Source organism: Vulpes lagopus, chromosome 1 (assembly GCF_018345385.1).
Source record: "Vulpes lagopus strain Blue_001 chromosome 1, ASM1834538v1, whole genome shotgun sequence".
Lineage (NCBI taxonomy): Eukaryota > Metazoa > Chordata > Mammalia > Carnivora > Canidae > Vulpes > Vulpes lagopus.
Window position 1 is genome coordinate 149,077,272 of NC_054824.1, and position 21,896 is coordinate 149,099,167.

Genomic DNA, 21,896 nt, shown 5'->3' on the forward strand with positions numbered 1-21,896 from the left:
CTCTCTCTCTCTCTGTCTCTCATGAATAAATAAAATCTTAAAAAAAAAAAAAAAAGAAACCAAGATGTCCATGAGCCCACCTGAGTGGCTCAGTCAGTTAAGCTTCTGCCTCTTGGTTTTGGCTAAGGTCGTGATCTCATAGTCTGCCTGAGATTCTCTCTCCCTCTCCCTCTGCCTTCCCTGCTCATGTTTCTTTTCTCTCTCTCTAAAATAAATACAGAAATATTAAAAAAAAAATGAAGAAACCAAAGTTTCCTTCAGTAGGGGAATGAAGAAATAAATTCTTATACCTCCAGACTGTGGAATATTATTCAGCATTGAAAAGAAATGAGCGGGATCCCTGGGTGGCGCAGCGGTTTGGCGCCTGCCTTTGGCCCAGGGCGCGATCCTGGAGAACCGGGATCGAATCCCACATCAGGCTCCCGGTGCATGGAGCCTGCTTCTCCCTCCGCCTGTGTCTCTGCCTCTCTCTCTCTCTCTGTGACTATCATAAATAAATAAATAAATTAAAAAAAAAAAAAGAAAAGAAATGAGCTATCAAGCCATGAAAGGTCACGGAGGGGGATCCCTGGGTGGCTCAGTGGTTTAGCGCCTGTCTTTGCCCAGGGCATGATCCTGGAGTCCCGGGATCGAGTCCCACATCGGGCTCCCTGCGTAGAGCTTGCTTCTTCCTCTGCCTGTGTCTCTGCCTTTCTCCCTCTCTGTGTCTTTCATGAATGAATAAATAAAATCTTAAAAAGAAAAAAGAAAAGTCATGGAAGTACCTTATCACTTATCACTGAGAGAATAACAACCTGAAAGGCTACATAGTATGATTCCAACCATGCCACATTTCGGAAATGGCAAAACTTGGACAGAGTAAAAGAGTAGTGGTCACCAGGGATCGGGGTGTGGGGAGGGATGCATAGGCAGAGCACAGTATTCTAGGGCAGTGAAAATACTGTGTATGATACTATGATGAGGGATATATTTCATCATACATTTGTTCAGACAAATTAATATATCTAAACTGTGGGCTTTGAATGATTATGATTTATTGGTGTAGGTTCATCCACTGTGATTGATCACTAGGAGGCATGTTGATGGGAAGGGCATGAATGTGGGGTGGTCAGGTTATATGGGTAATCTCTTTGTCTTCCTGTCAGTTTTGCTGTGAGTTTAAAGCTGCTCTCAAATAGTTATAGAAAATGATACAAGAATCAGCACAATACAAATAGCCTGGGAGAAAAAAAAATCTGAAAGATAATTATCCTTTAGGATATTTTTCCTAAATATTTCCAAATTATAATATTTCTCTAGAATAGATATGTGATTTTCCAGTTTATCTAGATGAAAATATTTTATGTGAGATGTATGTACAGTGAAAGCAAGCCCTACATTTTCCCATTTTCCATCCTCAATCTTTCTTTTTGACTTCACCCTCTTTATCAGATCTCCTATGGAGCAGCTGCCAGCACCCCCCAAGTGTTTACTTTCAGACAACTAATTACACCCATTGTTCCAGATGACTTAATTTTGTTTAATGTCTTCATCTTCTCCACAGCCATAGATTTTTTTTTTTAAGATTTTATTTATTTATTCATGAGAGACACACAGAGAGAGGCAGACATAGGCAGAGGGAGAGACAGTCTCCCTGTGGGTAGCCTGATGCAGGACTCGATCCCAAAACCCCAGGATCATGACCTGAGCCAAAGGCAGATGCTCAACCACTGAGCCACCCACGTACCCCTGGTTTTTTCCCTTATGTTTCACATTCATCTTTGTATATTGTAGATACCAAGAGTAGAATAAAAGCTAACATGCTTATAATGTGCATGAGAGGGTAGTAGTAACAAAGGTTTGTATTTACTGCGATTATGTAGAGGAGCAGGGTTTTGGTGATAGTTTTTTCTGGAAGTTCTTGTAGATAAAGCAAACAGGGATACATCAGGAGAGATGCAGAAGGAAAGATGAAGGGAATGAGAGGATTATCCATGATGGGTGTGGACTGGAAGCTAGTGTTTTCGTTCAGTGGTTCTGCTTGGATTGAACTGGACGATGATCTTTCACATACCTTTCCACTTGAATGATTTGTCTTTTGAGGAGACCAAATGGATTTTGATAGTGTGTTTATATATGAAGATGATAATATTATGCCTCAAGGTTTGTTACTTACAGTCATTTCCCCATGATTAGTAATACATGTTTGCAAGGTACTCAGTGATAAATGAGGGTTGGCTGTGGGCGAGTAATTTTTGTATATGTTCAATGCTTATATGGTCTCTCTTATAAATTTTTTTTTTGTTTTTTTTTTTTTTTTTTTTTTTTTCCTGGATACAACACTCTTTATTCGGCACCAGCGGTGCCCCGGGAACAGCGAGAGGCCCTTCACCTGTGGGGTGGGTGCACCCAGCTGCCTGCAGGCCCCCGGGGCCTCTCTTATAAATTTTATCATTAAACCAAACTATCTGAATTGTTCATCCATTTGCTGAATATTGAGCGCCTGTCATATGCTTTGTCTTTGGCCAGATGCTGATGGAATAAAGACAGGGATGATCGGAGGATGCCTCGGTGGCTCAGTGATTGAGCCTCTGCCTTCAGCTCAGGTTGTGATCCTGGGGTCCTGGGATCAAGTCCTGCATCAGGCTCCCCACTGGGAGCCTGCTTCTCTCTCTGGCTGTGTCTCTGCCTCTCTCTCTGTGTCTCTCATGAATAAATAGATACAATCTTTTTTTTTTTTTTTTTAAAGAACATTGTCTTAGTTTTTTTTTTTTTTAAAGATTTTATTTATTTATTCATGAGAGAGAGAGAGAGGCAGAGACAGGCAGAGGGAGAAGCAAGCTCCATCCAGGGAGCCCGACGTGGGACTCCATCCCAGGTCTCCAGGATCACGCCTGAAGATGGTGCTAAACGCTGAGCCACCCAGGCTGCCCAAATAGATACAATCCTAAAAAAAAAAAAAAAAAGACATGGGTGATCAGGATGAGGTAGTGAGTACAGGAGTATGCCACCAAATGTAACGTGGTGAAATAGTCACCCAGTGAGTGGAAAACTCCGTCATGTCTTTCATTAATTTGTCCTTTAAGTTTAAATATTTCGGGATGCCAGACCTCATGGCCGCTATGTCTTTGGAGAGACTGATATACTTTGGAGAAATCATTGTAAAATGCATTTTAAAACCCTTTTCTATTTTTACTTGTCACTTTCATTTCAGAATTGCTTCATTGAGGGGAAAACGTGACCTTAAAAATCAATTTGAAGTTTTTTCAGAGTAATAAGTTATTAAGGAAATGGTAATTCTTTTGCTTGCCATCTGTAGTCTTGGGGGGCACAAGTGCACTGTGTCATAATTTTATTGTGCATTTTTGCTTTTATTCTTGCTTGCCATTCCCCTCATCATGAATCCTTCTCCTGTATTTGATAGCATCTTTATACTTCTCTCCTTTTTGTCTGGGTAGTTTTCTTTAAAGATTTTATTTATTTATTCATGAGAATACATAGAGAGGAGAAGGGGAGAGAGAGAGAGAGAGAAAGAGAGAGAGAGAGGTAGAGACACAGGCAGAGGGAGAAGCAGGCTCTATGCAGGGAGCCTGACATGGGACTCTATCCTGGGTCTCCAGGATCACGCCCTGGGCTGAAGGTGGAGCTAAACTACTGAGCCACCCGGGCTGCCCTAGTCTGGGTATTTTTTATGTCTTCTGTCCTGGGGCTATAGTGTCACTTTTTACTAGTCTTTGTTTTCTGGTATTGCATGCTTCAATAAATCCTTAGATGTTTTGGACTTGGAGCTTCATGTTGGTGAAATACATTAGACTTTCCTTTATCAGTATTTTTCAAACAGATTTATATAAAATGACAGCTACCAATTAGTAACTGGGTTGATTACAATTCTGCCCTTTTCTTTGGCTCTGTTGCTGTAACATTATGTATATGTGTGTGTAGTTTGCCCTTAATGTTACAAATTGGGGGTCCGTCTTCTTGGTATTTGACCATCTTCTAAAAAGCAGCATCATGATAGCTTTTATTTCATGTGATTTGTCAGATTTTGCTGCCTACCATTTCAGGGATAAATATTTTAAACCAAAGAGGCTTCATATCCAAAATAATTGCCTATAGTTCAGTTTTAAGGTATGGCTATTTTTTGTAGTTTAGAACAATACTTTCCTACCTTTAATGAAATACATATCACCTAGGGATCTTACCGAGATGCAGATTCTGGATTTAATAGGTCTGGGGTTTTGTCAGTCTCCCAAATGAAGCTAGATTGCTGGTACCAGTAGTTGCTGTCTTCTGTCATTTTGGGAGGAGGATATTCTTAAGAAGTCTCCTTTCAATGATTGCTGGGATCTCTGTCTCATTCATACACCCTCCATGGTGGTAGATCTTGCTGTAAAGATAGAGGCCATGTTGGTGCTTCCTTTGGTATCTTTCATGCCTGTAGGATTCTTTGCCCTCCCTCTGCACTACCTGAGCTTCCTGGAGAGGGTGGAGGGACACTACATTATGGGAGACGTTGGACTCATTGCCTGAATTGCTTATTTAGCTTACCTGTGGTCCAAGAATGGTAGTAACTTTGTTTTATGATATATATATATATAGGAGCAGATTTTTATTTTAGTTTGGAGATGTAGTCGTGGCATGACAAGTACTAATAAAATTTAATCAATCTAATAATATTAACTATAAAAGTAACAGTTCACTTAAAAGAATACTTTAGTACATTTTTCGGAAAGTGAAATGAGGAATTCCTTTTACTTTTTAAATGACAATTACTTTCTAATTTTCATTTTTGGTAGCTAATGTTTCTGGATGTTAGCTTTTTAAAAAATGATGAATGTTTTATGGGACACCTGGGTGGCACAGTCAGTTAAGCTTAAGCATCCGACTCTTGTCTTTTTTTTTTTTTTTAAAGATTCTATTTATTCATGAGAGACACACAGACAGAGGCAGAGACATAGGCAGAGGGTGAAGCAGGCTCCCTGCAGGGAACCCGATGTGGGACTCAATCCCAGGACCCTGGGATCACGCCATGAGCCAAGGGCAGATGCTCAACGGCTGAGCCACCCAGGTGCCTCAAGCATCCGACTCTTGATTTCAGTTCAGGCCGTGATCTCAGGGTTATAATCTTAGGGTCATGAGTTAGAGTCCCTGTCAGCTTCCACATTAAGCATGAAGTCTGCTTAAAACTTTTTTCCTCTCCCTCTGCCCCACCTCTCTTCTCAAATAAATATTTTTTTTTAAGAAAGGACGTTTAGGGATCCCTGGGTGGCGCAGTGGTTTGGCGCCTGCCTTTGGCCCAGGGCGCGATCCTGGAGACCCGGGATCGAATCCCACATCGGGCTCCCGGTGCATGGAGCCTGCTTCTCCCTCTGCCTGTGTCTCTGCCTCTCTCTCTCTCTCTCTTTGACTATCATAAATAAATAAAAAAAAATAAAAAAAAAAGAAAGGACGTTTATTCTGTGTGTGCACATTTTTTCACTCAATTTCTTTTATAAAATTTAAAATCTCCATAAATAAGCAGATGGGAAAAACATGGTGTTATATACCTTTGTTTTTTCCCCCCTAGCACACGAAATCAGTTAATAGTATGTGTGGTGACCAGGTTAGAATTTTGAATTTGCCCTTAAACTAAGATTTCTAACATAAAATTTTGAAAACTGTATTGTGTTTGTTGGGATAGTTATCTGAATGAAGGTGTAAAGACCATTTTACTTTTATCTGTGAGGCAGTAGAAGAGTTAAGCACAAAGGGCTAACCTTCAGGTGTTCTAAATAGTTGCCTCTTGATGTGTAGAAGAACAATTTTGGAAACATTTGAAGTGACTTTCTTTTATAGGTCTCAAGCATTACTGATCTTGGAGGTATAGTTGAAAGTACTTTTTATATGTAGATGGGTTTATTCATTTTGCAAACACTTGTTCACTGTGTAGGACGTGCAAAGCATTGTGGGAAGTATGGCCAGTTGCCATAGTACTTTTCAGGAAGTGCACTTTGCTTCTAGTGCATATGCCACGCAGTCTTAGTTCACTGGTCTTCCTTTATGGTATGAGAAAATCCTTAAGTCTTCTGAATGAACATGATTGCAGTTTGTGTATGGTACTCTACACAAAAGCACTGACAAACTTTGTCTCTTTTTTCCACTTTTTCTCATGAGGCAGTGTCTTTAATCTCTTCAGTACTGTCCTTGGTTAATTTTATTATCTGAATCTGTTATGTTGTTGCAACAATTTAAATGTATTATTTAATGTCTTCCTATGTATATAGCATATCCTGGGTTCACTGACTGTTCCAGGGCTTTCATCTTAATGAAATTAAGAACCTTTTGATTCAGATTGCACTCCAAGATCACGCCCTGGGCTGAAGGTGGGGCTAAACCGCTAAGGCACTGGGGCTGCCCTGAAACATTCTTTTCATCTTAAAACCTCCATATCCTGTACATCTCGGAGTATTCCCTTCTCCATCTTGCTGTAAGTGAAACTGACTGCCTTCTGAGGACAGTGTTTCTATCCTCCCAAGTAGTGTCTGTTTTTTTTTTTTCCCCATACCCTAAAAGTACCTTAGATCTAGCAAAAGAGTGCTCCCCTTTCTGCTTTTAGATAATTTTTCACCTCCCTCCAAATTGCCTGCATCTTTGAATGAGTTGCCAGCCTACCTCCCCATTACTTCACCTTCCAGTGACTTCTTTATATTCAGGCTCACATTTTCTTTTTTTCGTCATTACTCCTTTTGTCATTCTTGGAGAGGTGAACATCTACCCAGCACCTGGCCTCTTCATCCACACTTCTGGCTATCTTTATCCTAATTTAGCTGCTTCTTCTTATGGCCATGTTCTAGGACCTGTGATGACCAATAACTATTACTTCCCATTCGTCAGTTTATGACTCTTCATCTACTACTGTTTTACAGGTACCTAGCATATCTAGCATAGTAGCTGATATCACATAATAGATCCGTAGTAAGCATTATTGCTGTTTCTGCTAGTCGGCTTCTATTGTAGAATAAATAGTCCTTGAAGGCAAGAATTAAGTCCTTTGGTCTGTATTTCTCCAGAACTATCATAGTTCATAGTATAAAAAGTCTTTGGTGATTTTATGGGTGCAGTGAAATAACAACAGGAAGGATGTGGCACCCAGATCTTTGTCCTGGAAAAAGAGATAATTAAAATTTACCATTTAAAATATCACATAATTTTTTAAAAAACCTTTTGAGTAATAACATTTCAAAAATTATTTTCTTAATCATTTTCTCTGGGGGAAAATAGATGTTATAATTTATTGCCATTGGCATTCTTTTAGTTCTTCAAGGTTGATCATTTACAAATTTCTGTCTTCTAAAGATAATTGTAAATGAACCATAAACAGGGAAATTACTTTTTAATAAAATGGGTAGTTTACCTGCAAAGAGTTAATTATCTTTTCTTTCCTGTGCTGAATAAGTTTTGCTACCAGTCTAATAAGAGGAGGGGGAACTTGGTGTGTTAAGATTTTCTCAGCTTTTCCTGTGATCTCTTTAGAAAAATAAAAGCATTCAGTGAAGCCTTGTATCTGTTTCTTCTTTTTTTTCTTTTGAGATAAGAGAAAAATGTATAAAAGTTTTGTATTATTTGGGTGTAGGTGTTAACAAAAGTTAAATGTTCTAACAGTAGAACATTTAAAACTCATGTTGACAAACAATTTTCCCTAAAACACTAGTTTCATTGTTAAATTGTATTCGTGTTTGGTTGCTTCTAAGCTCAGAAGTAATTACCATTTAATTATATACATGAATATTTCAGTAAATAATTTGTGCTGTGTCTATACTTTGATCCAACAGTTTAGAGTTAGCTGTATGAAGAACTTAAAAACAACTGGGGAAAAAAGGTTTATAAAATTCTGAATTTCTAGAATCATTAAACGTTTAAAAATATTTCTACTCAACACTAAAGTATTTCAAATGATATCCAGACACGTCTTTTGAGCATTTACTATTAAAAAAAATCTCTTAAAGGAATAATAATAATGTGATGAAAAGAAGACTAATATTTAATTAGAACTTTTTGTGAACCAAACACAGTGTTAAGAGTTTTACATGTCTTATTTAATTCTCATTACAGCCAAATAATGTTGGTACCATTATTCTCACTTTAGTTTGGTGGTTTAGAGAGATTAAATTGCTTGGTATAAGATAGCTATGAGGTGATAAACTAGAATTCAATTACGGGAGCAGCCCAGGTGGCTCAGTGGTTTAGTGTTGCCTTCAGCCCAGCGTGTGATCCTGGAGACCCAGGGTTGAGTACCACGTCAGGCTCCCTGCATGGAGCCTGCTTCTTCCTCTGCCTGTGTCTCTGCCTCTCTCTCTCTCTCTCTCTCTCTCTCTCTCTGTATCTCATGAATAAATAAATAAAATATTAAAAAAAAAAAGAATTCAATTCCAGGCCATATGATCCTAGTGTTAGTGATTTACTGTATTATATTATCTTATAGTGCCTATTTGAGAAATTAATATAGACACAATCTGTGAGAAATTAGTTTACAAAGCATGCATCTGACAAGAGATTAAACTCAGTAAATTATTAGAAAATATTTTGAGTTTAATCTCTTAAAAAGACAACCTAGTAGAAAGTGTGCAAATATTATGAACAGGTAATTCATAGATGAGAAATCTGGAATGGTGAATGAACTTGAATAGGCTGCTCAAACTCTGACTGCCTAGCAGGAGATGCCCAGTAAAAGCACAGTGAGATGAGGCAGCGAGGGGCATAGTTGGTTGAGCCTCTGATGACTCTTGGTTTCAGCTTAGGTCATGATCTCACCATGGAGAGATCGAGTCCTGCATCTGGCTCTGTGCGCAGTGTGGAGTCTGCTTTTCTCTCTCCCTCTGACCCAACCCCCTTCTCTCTCTTTCCCTCTCTCTCAAATAAATAAATTAATCTTTATTAAAAAAAAAAACCCACAGTGAGATAAAACATTCCATACCAGTCAGACTGGTAGAAAGTAAAATGACCAGCAATTTGAAGGTTTAACAAGACATGGATTTAAGGGAACTCTTTTTTTTTTATATGTATCTTTTTTTAATTGGAGTTCGATTTGCCAACATATAGTATAATACCTAGTGCTTATCCCGCCAAGTGCCCCCCTCAGTGCCCGTCACCCAGTCACCCCATCCTCCCACCCACCTCCCCTTCCACTACCCCTTGTTTGTTTCCCAGAGTTAGGAGTCTCTCATGTTCTGTCACCCTCTCTGATATTTCCCACTCATTTTCTCTCCTTTCCTCTTTAATCTTTAAGGGAACTCTTAAACTGCTGTGGGAGTGTAAAATTCCTCCAGACACTTTAGAGACCCATTTGTCAAAATGGAAAAAGACAATCAAGATGTGCATTTATACAACTATAGCCATTCCTTTTCTAGGAAAATGTACTCTAAAGCAATGGAAGTCAAAGTGGGCTCCCCAAGGTCCTTTCAGGGGATCTATAAAATGAAAGCTATTTTTATAATAATATTAAGGCATTACTTGCCTTTTTACGTCTCATTCCATCACTAGTGTATACAGTGGAATTTTCTAGAAATGATATGATATCTCATTATTCAGCAGAAACATAAGTGAGAATCCAGTTGCCTTCTGTAAAGCCAGGAATTTAAGAGATTTTTCAAAAATGCAAAATAGTACTGCTCTCTTCAGAACTTATTTCTGTTTCAGAAAATATTTTTTATAGAAATATGCTATTTATGTTACAATAATGAGATTATTAAATGCATTAGTGAACATTTAAAAAATTTATTAGTTTTAGTCTGTATACAATAAATAGTTACAGATATATAAATATTTATAGATATAAGCCACATAAATAAAACTTCTTTGTGGTTCTCTAGTCTTTTAAATCTCAATTGAGATCAAAAGTTTTGAAAATCATTGCACAATGCAAGTATTCATTGTGGTATTTTTTTTTTATTTTTGTGGTATTGTTTATAATGGTAAAACATTGGAATCAACCCAGATGTACATTAGTATGGACATGATGTTCATTCTTTCAAGGTGGAATGATAAAATACATTGTGATACATCTTGATATATACATACATACATTCATACATAATTATATAGGGATCAGATAGTATAATATGTTGTCAGACATGCCTTACCTCATGTGTCAAATAAATTTTTTTGAGAATATGTATATTTGTGTTTATAAATACATAATAAAATTATTTGCAAACTCTATTAAGAATTTTATATTAGTTTATATTAGTATAGATCTGTTGGCTTTATTTTTAATGATTTATTTATTTATTTATTTGAAAAGAAAGAATATGTGTGTGGCGGGGGTAGAGGCAGAAGGAGAGGGAAAGAGAGAATCTCAAACAGATTCCCTTGTGAGCTCAGAGCCCCATGGAGTAAGAGGAGGGCCTTGATACTATATGACTCTAAAATCATGACCTGAGCCAAAATCAAGAGTTGGACACTTAACCCATTGAGCCACCCAGTCTTCCCTCTAGGTAGCTTTTATCATCATCATCGTCATGGGTATTATTTTAGATTAGAATAACTTTAGGGACAAAGAAGTATATTTATTACCTGTAGTTGCAGAAAAATAAATGAAGTAGCCAAGATTAAAGTGCATTTTTCTTGGAAATTTTTCTGCTCAGTTTAACTTCCCTGTTCCATACCTGGGAGTGTACTGAGCATAGGTCCAAATTCCAGGGTAAATGAAATTTCCTTCTTGCATATTTCTGAATTCCATTTTGGTACATTGTCATAGTTTATCCTATTTTTTCTATTTAAACCTACTAAATGTTCCAAATTCTGGTATTTATCTTCCCTTTCTGTTCCTATGCTGAGCAAAATTTCTATTCCTAAAATCTCACCTAAGTGTTTGAGAAAAGCAGTGTCATTATCTTATGAGTGGAGTCTTTGAGGTTGATAGTTGGGGCCACAGGAGAGCCTGCTATTGGCCATACCTCCTGTTTCCTTTAAGAGTAGCACAGAGATTTCAAAATCCCTGCACTGATCTGTTAACTCTCATTGCAGGGTTGTCAGCTAATGATCACTTTGTACAAGTCTTAATGAATTTATTATTAATTACTGTGTATTGGTACAGTGCATTGGACACATTCTGTGTGTCTTAAGGACTCTTAAGGTGGGTTTTTTTAGATTTTGGGACTAGGTCAGTGAAATCTACTTTTTTTTTTTTTTAAGATTTATTTATTTATTTGAGAGAGAGAGCACACATCAGCTGGGTGATGGGCAGAGGGAGAGGAAGAGAATCCTCAAGCAGACTCCCCACTGGTTGAGGCGCCCATCCTTGGGCTGAATCTCCAGATCCTGAGATCACAACCTGAGCCAAAATCAAGGATGCTCAACTGGTTGGGCCACCCAGGCTCCCCATCCACTTTCTTTATAAACTTAAAGTTTCATTTTGTTCTCCAAAAGAGAGAATGACTTACTTGAGATTTCATTATGCTTATTTCCATGACTATTTGAGGAAATTTGTAGTTAAAAGTTAAACAAAGTAATATACTTAATTATGAAATAGAAGGGCAAATTTTTAAAGCAGACAGAGGAGAAGATGCTTCCGGGCCTCTTAAATGAAGAGATTAGTATAATTAGATAGTGAATTTGGCTTTTGGCTTTCTCACTCTTAAGGCTAAAATAGAATCATGGTGCTGTTAAGTTTCATTTTTATTTTATTTATTCGAGAGAGAGAGAGAGAGCAAGAGTGAGATAGAGCATGAGCAGGGGGAGAGACAGAGGGAGAGAGAGAAGCAGATTCCCTGCTGAGCAGGGAGCGTGACATGGGGCTGTATCCCAGGACCCTGGGATCATGACCTGAGACAAAGGCAGATGCTTCACTGACTGAGCCACCTGGGCACCCCCAAGTTTCAATTTTTAATTAGAGGAAGATACAGAGAATTCCTCCTTTGTGACAAACTGGCTCCTGGAATTGAAATCAAGGTGACCATCTTTTGCCAGTTTGAATGCTTAGGTCATAGTATATTGATGAAAATATTGATCAAATATTTTTGTACCTTCTTTGAAATTCTACCCACAGTATTTTGATTTTTATGTATATGCTGAGTGATATTTATACTAGCAATGCTTACAAGTTTAAAGGATTTCTGATTTCACTCTTTGGGTGAAATCAGATCTTTTTTATTTCTCACATTTTTACTATTTTGTATTTCAGGAAGACTTGGGGAAATTATATACATCTCTTAGACTTACCAGTCATATTACTAGACTCGGCTCGAGAGGTTTCCTATTTAGGAACATAGATGGTGTTAGAACAGATGCTTTTTACAGCATTGCATTTTGGCCATAGATTTCTTCAGTTTACTCATGTGTGCTTTGCCTAAAAAAATAGCTGTAAGGCACCAGTTTTAAACATGGATAGGGCCCTGAGTACATGATGCTGAATTTTGCAGGGAAACATTATATAACAAGGAAACTTTAAGTCTGTGCTCTTGTAAAAATGTGATAATTTCCTCCTTAACTTGTGGTAGAGGTTACCTTGTGAAAAGCAAACAGAATGTCAGGAGTCATAATTGCCTTTTAATTTTGCCTAAGATGTAACAGTCTTCTCTGATTTTCATTTTTCACAAATGAAACCTTCATACAGTGTCTTTAGCTTCTTGAATCAGATCAGTCTGAAGTTAATCGTTCTGATCAAATTAAAAATAATAGGGATCCGGGATCCCTGGGTGGCGCAGCGGTTTGGCGCCTGCCTTTGGCCCAGGGCGCGATCCTGGAGACCCGGGATCGAATCCCACGTCGGGCTCCCGGTGTATGGAGCCTGCTTCTCCCTCTACCTATGTCTCTGCCTCTCTCTCTCTCTCTCTCTCTCTCTCTCTCTCTCTGTGACTATCATAAATAAATAAAAATTAAAAAAAAAATAATAGGGATCCCTGGGTGGCTCAGTGGTTTGGCGCCTGCCTTCAGCCCAGGGTGTGATCCTGGGAGACCTGGGATCAAGTCCCACGTCGGGACTCCCTGCGTGGAGCCTGCTTCTCCCTCTGCCTGTGTCTCTGCTTCTCTCATGAATAAATAAATAAAACCTTAAAAAAATAATAGTACCAGACCCCTTAGTGAATGGAGATTGAGCAGGGAAGCACTTCTCATGCAGGTCAAAACTTGGAATTAGAGCCAAGGACAAAGTGGTAGTAGTGTATGTAATGTCTGTCTGTGTGCCTGCGTGGAGATGACCAGATTTGTGGCACAGGTGGATTTTCCTTTTTTTTAGAAGTCACAGGATAGTTCTAGAGGAAGCTCTATTCAGATAGGGCATAGATACAGACCAAGTTATCTTGAGCACTCTGGCAATATTACTCTCAGCAGCCCAGTTTTAACTCTGCTAGATGCTTTAATTAGCACGTTGTCAGTGGGCACTTTGGACAGATGATCTCATGGGGTCCACCAGGCAGTTTTTTGAGTAGTTTCTTAATCCCATTTTACAGAGAGGAAATTGAGGATAAGGGAAGTTGCAAGGTTGCACTGCTGGTAGGGAGTGGGCTTGGTGTCTTAGTCCTTGGAGCTACTCTAACAAATATCAGACGGGGTAAGTTTTAAGCACAGGAAGTTTATTTATATGGTTCTGGAAGCTGGAAAGTTCAAACTCAGAGTGCCACCACGGTCGCTTTCTGGTGAGGCTTTCTTCCTGCTTCTTATTAGTGGGTACCTTCCCTCTGTGTCCTCATCTGGTAGAAGGGGTGACGGAGCTCTTTGGGCTCACTTTTTAAGAACACTAATTTCATTTATGAATGCTCCACCCTGATAACCTAAGCACCTCCTGAAGGGCCTGCCTCCTCATCCTGTCAGCTTTGATATTAAGATTTCAACCCATGAATTTTGATGTGGACACATTCAGACCATAGCACTTGGACTGCAGATTTTGAACTCTAAACAGCTCAAGCACCTTCCTTTGTAGGTAATGGGGACTTCCCTTTTCCTTAACAGCCCTGCCATCCTCTCTTATTTACTCTTTATCAGAATGTGACTTTGCCTTCATCTCAACTCAGGTTCTATAGCCTGTGCTGCTTCTCAAAAGTTGGTTTTGTCTCGTGGCTGATTCTGCAAGTAATATGTGTTGATCTGTCCTCATTTATCATGAGCTCCTAGGAGTTGTGACTGTAGTGCCCTCCTTGCACTTGTCAACACAGGACCTTGCAGGATGCTGTCCACATGGTGGCCAGTCACTGAACACTTGCTGAATTACAGTTGGGAGTTTGTGTTCATCAGGTAGCACTGTCTCCCCAAGTGTAATAGTTTTAATTTAGGAGCCAGAGAACAGTGTAAAGAGAAGTACCCAAGTCAGATGATCTGCCCCTCTTGTCTGATTTGGCTCCGATACCTTGCTATGCTTTTTCTCTAAGCGCTAATGTGGATTTGAATTACTTTGTGTTTTGCCCCGGAATGTATGGTACCTATGGGTCAAAGATCCTTTTTTTTTTTTCCCTGAAATACTAACCATTACGTTTTCTTGTTTTGTACTTTTTCTTTTCTTTTTTTTTTAAGATTTTGTTTATTTATTCATGAGAGACACAGAGAGAGGCAGAGACATTGGCAGAGGGAGAAGCAGGCTCTCTGCAGGGAACCCGATGTGGGACTCAATCCCAGGACCCCGGGATCACTCCCTGAGCCAAAGTCAATGGCTGAGCCACCCAGATGCCCCTCTTGTTTTGTACTTTGAATATTAGGATTCTGAAAGAAAGTGAGAGGGGATGTAGAAAAATGAATCTAAACCATTTTGCTTTCCTATGAGTCTTTATTATATTGACCATGTCTGCTATTTTGTGTTATTTGATAGTTAGGTGAATGGTGGATGTGATTTAAAAAGAAGCCTTGGGCTCATACCAACATAATTACCATCTAGAAACAAAAATGGAAGACTTCTTTTCTTATATTATTATGAATATTTATGTCAAAGGAACTCTGTATGCCTAGCATTTTGTAGTGTATTTTATTTGGTCAGAGTAAAAGTAATTGTACTACACTTGGATAAAACAGCATGACTTTGTGTGGAATAATCTCCTTTTCAGAGTGGAGAATTCCATTTGCTTCAGAAATTTCCATGAGGAAACAGCCAAGTACTTAGGTACCTGACGTTAACATTTCTATTCTTTTTTTTTTTTTAAGATTTTATTTATTTATTTGAGAGAGAGACAAAGATAGTGAGAGAAAGCACAAGCTGGGAGGACAGGGAGAAGTGGGCTCCCCATCATGGAGCTCGATCCCAGGACCCTGGAGATCATGACCTGAGCTGAAGGCAGATGCTTAACAGAGTGAGCCACCTGAGTACCCGGACATTAATATTTCTAATGAGTCAGGATTCTGAGATTTCAGAGATGTTTACAAATACAACATTCTTTTTGTTTTTTAAAAGATTTTACTTATTTATTCATGAGAGACACACACACAGAGAGAGAGAGAGAGAGAGAAAGAGAGAGAGAGAGAGGTAGAGACACAGGCAAAGGGAGAAGCAGGCTTCATACATGGAGCCCGATGTGGGACTCGATCCCAGGTCTCCAGGATCACGCCCTGGGCTGAAGGTGGCACTAAACCACTGAGCCACCCGGGCTGCCCTAAAATTCTTTTATTTTTAAATATTTTATTTATTTATTCATGAGAGAGGCAGAGACACAGGCAGAGGGAGAAGCAGGCTTCTTGTGGGGAGCCTGTTGTGGGACTTGATCCCAGGACCCTGAGATCATGCCCTGAGCTGAAGGCAGATACTCAGCCACTGAACCACCAGGCATCCCAAACATAAAATTCTTTATAGAAGTATTATTTCTGTGGTCTCTCTGTCTTAGGAATTATATTTAGACTTTATTCACTTAGTTATTTTGGTTTTTGCCTTTTGAAAAATAGAGCTCTTTATTCTTAAGACAGTCAGTATTCCTCATACTCCAGGGGTGTCTTATGTGTTAATTGTGTGAAGAAATATTTTCATAGGAATGGTTATCAGAGACTCTTCTTTAAAGCCTTGTATGTTATGGCAAGGGTACTACATTAGAGTTCCCGAGGTCAACAGTTTCTTAAGCAAGTATAAGTGATTTGGCCTCTACCTAATGAGGTCTGTTCTTTTTCTTAGCTCAGATTTCTTCTCTAAGGTCACAGTGATCAACCACAAACTAAATTTTGGTCCTTGAAAAAGAACCAGAAGTATGCAAAAGATTTCTGGGCATGGATCTTCAGCTCAGAAGAGGAGGCTGCAAAGACATACATTGGTTTCTGGGTTGCATCCGATTGTACAGGGCTGTGCTTTATCCAGATGAGCTGCTTTGGAGGGCAGAAGGGTTGCTGGGTTTCCCTGTTCTTCCTGAGCCTTTTGCCTGGGCCAGAGTGGCCAACAGTGAGTGTGCTGCTGGCCCTTGAAGGAGAGATTCTACTGAAAGGCATGCTGGGAGACTTCTAGGGGATCAAGACATAATTGACCGTGTCCCAAGCATACTATCCATGAATGTGTTATAGATACCTTGTTTTCTCTATGGAAAGTTTAAAATGGATTAAGTAGCTGCCAGGGCTGGGGAGGATTTAATTGGAATCACTAGGATTTGTTTGTTTTCTCTGTGCTTTCCAGGAAACTTTTTTTCTCTGTCTGGTCCCTGCTCATATTATTTTAGGGCACAATTTTAAACCTTGGGATACTTTCTCCCACTGATAACCAAGGACAGAGAGACATTCCTTTAAATATTACTGCAATTGTTGGGATTTGAAGGAGCCAATTGATTTTTCTTCTTTGATTTTTTTTAGATACAGTGATATAAGTTCTAAATTTGTATGCTGGAAGAACAAGTAATTTTGCGCTGTTTTTATTTCCTTTCCGCGTTTCTGTTGCCTATGCTGTTGGAGAAACTTGTGATGTCCTAGCCTTTACTTGGAAGAGAGGACTTCACTTGTTTTGCTCTATGAACGACTGTATCTGGGATACTGAACAACCTAATTTTCTGTGATTTAACATTGTTCTAAAGTGTATCACAGGTTGCATGAATAAGTGATAGGGGGTTCCTTTTTGCTGTTTTGGTGGGTAGGGCAAAAGATAACACTAATTTTGGTGTAAAATAATTTTAATATCTTCTTTTATTTGAGGGTAGAATACTATTATTTATCTCTTAAGTGGAGAGGGGAAAAGGTAAAAAATTAATTATTTCCTGTTACTGATACATTGCTAACATATTTCCTTAGATTGCTTTTCTTTTTTTTTTTTTATAGATTTTATTTATTTATTCATGAGAGAGACAGACAGAGATGCAGAGACACAGGCAGAGGGAGAAGCAGGCTCCATGCAGGGAGCCTGATGTGGGACTTGATCCTGGGACTCCAGGATCACAACCTGGGCAGGTGCTAAACGCTGAGCCACCCAGCCATCCCCTTAGATTGCTTTTCATTCAGAAAGTCTATTTGGACCTTTGAGTTAATAATTTTGCAAACAAGATATTTCTGCAATTTGTGAAAATTCTATATTTATTACTTCTCTGTCTCTCTGAGACTACTGTAATTCACCTTAGAACATGCACAACTTTTGTCATCTTCAAATTTAGTTTATATTTGTTGGCTGTACAAAAGAAGCAGAACCAAATAATTTTAGTTTGGAAAGAAACTCATTTAACTTATTCTCCTTTGCTGGAATTTGCTTCATGGGATGCCATTGCTCTGATTCTTCCCTCTGAGAGAGGAGTAACCCTTCCAAGGCTCAGTGGTTTTCTGATGAAACACACAACTTTTCTCTTGAATTCACTTGACTCTTTTTTTGAAACTTAAGAACTTAAATTTTGTTGTTTATTTGATATGTAAAAATAACTCTGAACATTTAAATAACTCATGTTAAGGCGTTTCCTTCATGCATCAAAACAACAATTATATAATTTAGGTACTTACACTAATGTTCGTATTTACTTTGCCACCATTCTGTGTTAAAATGCATTAAAGCCCGTGGTTGGTATTTATGGGAGGGAAGGACGTAGTTTGACTTGCTAACCTCTTCATCACTGACCTCCTGAGGTATCTTGATTCTGCTCATTAATTTTTAAAATTGCAAAGAAACATTTTATACAGCTGGGGCTTTTAATTTTAAAAGAATGGAGATTACTTCTGAATAACTTATACCAGAAAAAGGGAGATGAGGGAAGAGCTGAGCCTCAGAGCCAGGTCTGAGGAAGATGGCATTCAGGGGTACCCCCGTGCCTCATCCTCAGGAATATTCTTGCCGAAAGCATCCTCTCCCAATTTTGGCTACCTGTTCTCAGGTTGGCTTGACTCACTGGGTATCTTTTGGCAGTTTGGGACTTACTTTTGTTCTTAGGCTTATTGAGAGCCCATCTGCCTTTCTTGTTTTTCTCCCACAAATAGATTGATTTAATTTCAGAGCTGGTAGTGTTTTCCTCTGCAGCATTCATATTTTGGGTTTGTTGGGATGTTTTCTAGGGTGGGTAGTGATACTCAGGTTTGCTGTTGTTGCTTGCACTGTTGTTTTAAGGAGATTGAAAAATTGTGTCATTACTATCATTCCCTCAGAAGTCTCTCCTGTTTGTTTTTCAGTCTACTGAATCTTGACTTGATTCCATTTTGTTCCTAATAACATATAATAATATTATATGTTATTTGTTTGTAAACTTCCTGCTAACTAATCTTGCAAGACATCTGTTGATGTTATCCATCCTGGTTTTGCTTGTCCTCTATTATGTCACTGTGTTCTGTTTTGTTTTGTGGATTTGTTGGGAAATTTCCTGCTTTCCTTAGTTTTCTGCTATCTTTACGTTGAAATTCTTGATTTATATGTTTAGCTCATTTATTTTCAGTTTTTTCTTTTCTTTTTTTTTTTTTTAGATTTTTATTTATTCATAGAGACACACACACACACACACAGAGGCAGAGACACAGGCAGAGGGAGAAGCAGGCTCCATGCAGGGAGCCCGACGTGGGACTGGATCCCGGGCCTCCAGGATCACACCCCAGGCTGCAGGCAGCGCTAAACCGCTGCGCCACAGGGGTTGCCCAGTTTTTCTTTTTTTAAAGAAGATTTATTTATTTGTTTGAGAGAGAAAGGGGTGAGGGAGAGGCAGAGGTGGAGGGAGAGATTCTCAAGCTGGCTATCCATTGAATGCAGAGCCCCATGTGGGGCTCGATCTTCTGACCCTGAGATCATGACCTGAGCTGAAATCAGGAGTCCTTTGCTTAACCAACTGAGCCACCCAGGCTTCCCTCAGTTTGTTATTTTTAGTGTAAATATTTGAAGTTGTAAAAGTTCCTGTAAGTATGATTGTTGCTTTATCTCACAAGTTTTGGTATTTTTTTATTATTTAATCTCATACATTTTCAGAGCACCTGGCTGGCTCAGTTATCAGAACATGTGACTCTTGATCTCAGGGCTGTGAGTTTGAACCTTATGCTGTGTGTGTGTGTGTGTGTAGCCTACTCAACAAAATATATATTTTTTCTGATTTCATGATCATTCTTCTTTAATCCTTGAGTTCTATAAAACATGCTTTTACCCTTTCATGCATATGATATTTCCCTGGATTTCTTTTTGTTACTGATTTCTAATTTGATTCCTTTATGATTGGAGGAAAAGATCTGTGTGGTATTGATTCTGTGGGATTTTTTTTTTTTTCTTAATTCATGAAAGACACAGGCAGAGACATAGGCAGAGGGAGAGGCAGGCTCCTTGCGGGGAGCCTCTGGATCATGCCTCAAGCCAAAGGCAGACGCTCAACCACTGAGCCATCCAGGTGCCCAGATTCTTTGGGATTTTTGAGATTTAATCTGTGGTCTGCTTTCTGTGCACTTTTTGTAAATGGTCAGTGAGTGCTTAAAAGGAATATGTATATGTCATGTAAAGGATATAAGGGTCTGTGTATTGCATGAGATCAAGTAAATTATTGAGCTCCTTTGTCTTTATCTGTTTGGTCTGTGAATTGCTGAAAAAGGCTTCATATATTTTTATAGTAATAAATAATACTTATATGGTACTTACTACATTCCAGACACTATTTTAAGGGCCTTACATATACTAAATTACTGTGGTGGTCATTTTTTCTCTTAGAGCTGTTACTTGTACTTTATATATTTTGTCACTAGGTGCTTAACATCTGGGAATGGGAGTTTCTTATCATTGAATATTAACTTTATTTATCTCTAACACTATCTTTAACTGTAAAGTCCTTTTTTTCTGAAATTGATGTTGATACACGGGTTTTTTCTCTAGTTAATATTTGCTTTGCATATCCTTTTCATCCTCTTTTGTATGTCCTTTTATTTACAGTGTGTTTCATATACAGACTATGGGTGGATTTTTTTTCCTTAAGGTTTATTTATTTAGTTTGGAGATAGAAAGTGGGAGGGAAGGAGGGGGAGAGAGAGAGAGAAAGAGAGAGAGAGAGAGAGAGAGAGAAAGAGAGAGAGAGAGAGAATCTCAAGCCCACTACCTGGAGCCTACCCTGGGCTGAACCCAGACTCTAAGATCATGACCTGAGTCAATATGAATAGATGCTTAACCAACTGAACCACCCAGATGTCCCTTGGTGGATTTTGTTTTTATCTTATTTTATCCAAGAGTGGTAGTATGGTGTGATGGTCAAAACAAGAACCTGAAGGTCAGATTGCTTGGCTTGCATTGTTGCCTGGAATGTTGATATGTGGCAGCTACAGTTCTGTTCTTGGGTATGGGAAGCATTTTGGCTTCCCTTTATTTAGATTTTAACCTTTCCCCATGTTTTATTCTCATATCTGATAGCATATCTGATGCTCACTGTCCTAGAAGTGAATGAAGTATGTGATCTATTTAAGTTCTGATTCTCTTTAGGATTCTGGTTTTCCTCTTTCAATATCCCTGCCACATGCCCTTTATATTGTTTGCACTACTCTGTCTACTTTCTATCTCAGGAAAATGAATTGAAGTATCCGTAAATTTGTCATAGTAAGACTGCTTCTTTATAGGACTGTTTGAAATTAAGTGTAAGTCATAGGTATAAAAATCTTTGAACAGTACCTGGCACATTAGAAGTGCTTGGAAAGATTTGTTCTTATTTTATCCTTGATATTAATATTATAGTTTGACTTTTAATGCTCTTGGCTACTCTGAGTATCCATAGTCCTTCCTGCTTTTTGTTTATTGCTATTAATTTTATCATCGTATTTATTTTTTATTTTATAATTCAATTTTCCTTCATTTTTGCTTTTTTCTTACATAGGGGATGTAACTTTTGAGCATCACAATTCAGCATGTCTAAAGTAGTAACTGGATTTAGTAGAATTTTAAAGTCATTTTCCAGAAAGAGTATATTCATAATTAAAGTATATGAAAAGTTAAGAATTCTACAATTTTAATGTTTGAAGAGTACAGATACTTCCAGCTAGTTGATGGCACTGTATTTTGTATTTCATATGGAGACATTAAAATCTGTATGATGTAAAATTTTTGGACTCTGGGAATCTCTGACTTTAATGAATTTTTTTAAATTAAAAAGGACATTAGTGGTCCTGATGGTTGCACAACAGTGTGAATGTACTTAATGCCATTTGCTAAGAAACGTAATTCAACTGAGTAGATATTATTCTTTATTTTTAAAGATTTTATTTATTTATTCATGGCGGCACAGAGAGGCAGAGACATAGGCAGAGGGAGAAGCAGGCTGTGGGACTTGATCCCTAGACCCTGGAATCAAGTCCGACCGTGAGCCAAAGGCAGACACTTAACCACTGAGCCACCCAGGCATCTCTCAACTGGGTAAATTTTAAAGATCTCTTGGGGTTTATTCAGTAGTTCATGAATTGGGCAGCAGCCACAGTGTAGTAGATAAAAAGTAGTCCTATTATGCTGTACAAAATGAAAGACTTCTTTAGGCAGAAGAGAGCAGAAACAAGGAAATAATACTAGGTGAGAAAATGGGTTGATTCTTGCAAGGTCACTTTCTATAGGAGTGAGCAGGGAGCCCGAGTGGGGCTCTATC

General features: G+C 38.6%; 1 protein-coding gene across 1 annotated transcript in view; it reads left to right on the forward strand.

Moving 5' to 3' along the window:
- The window catches only part of SMYD3 (SET and MYND domain containing 3), a 703,487-nt gene that overhangs the window by 148,389 nt on the left and 533,202 nt on the right, over nt 1–21,896 (forward strand). The gene's annotated exons all lie outside the window — the stretch shown is intronic.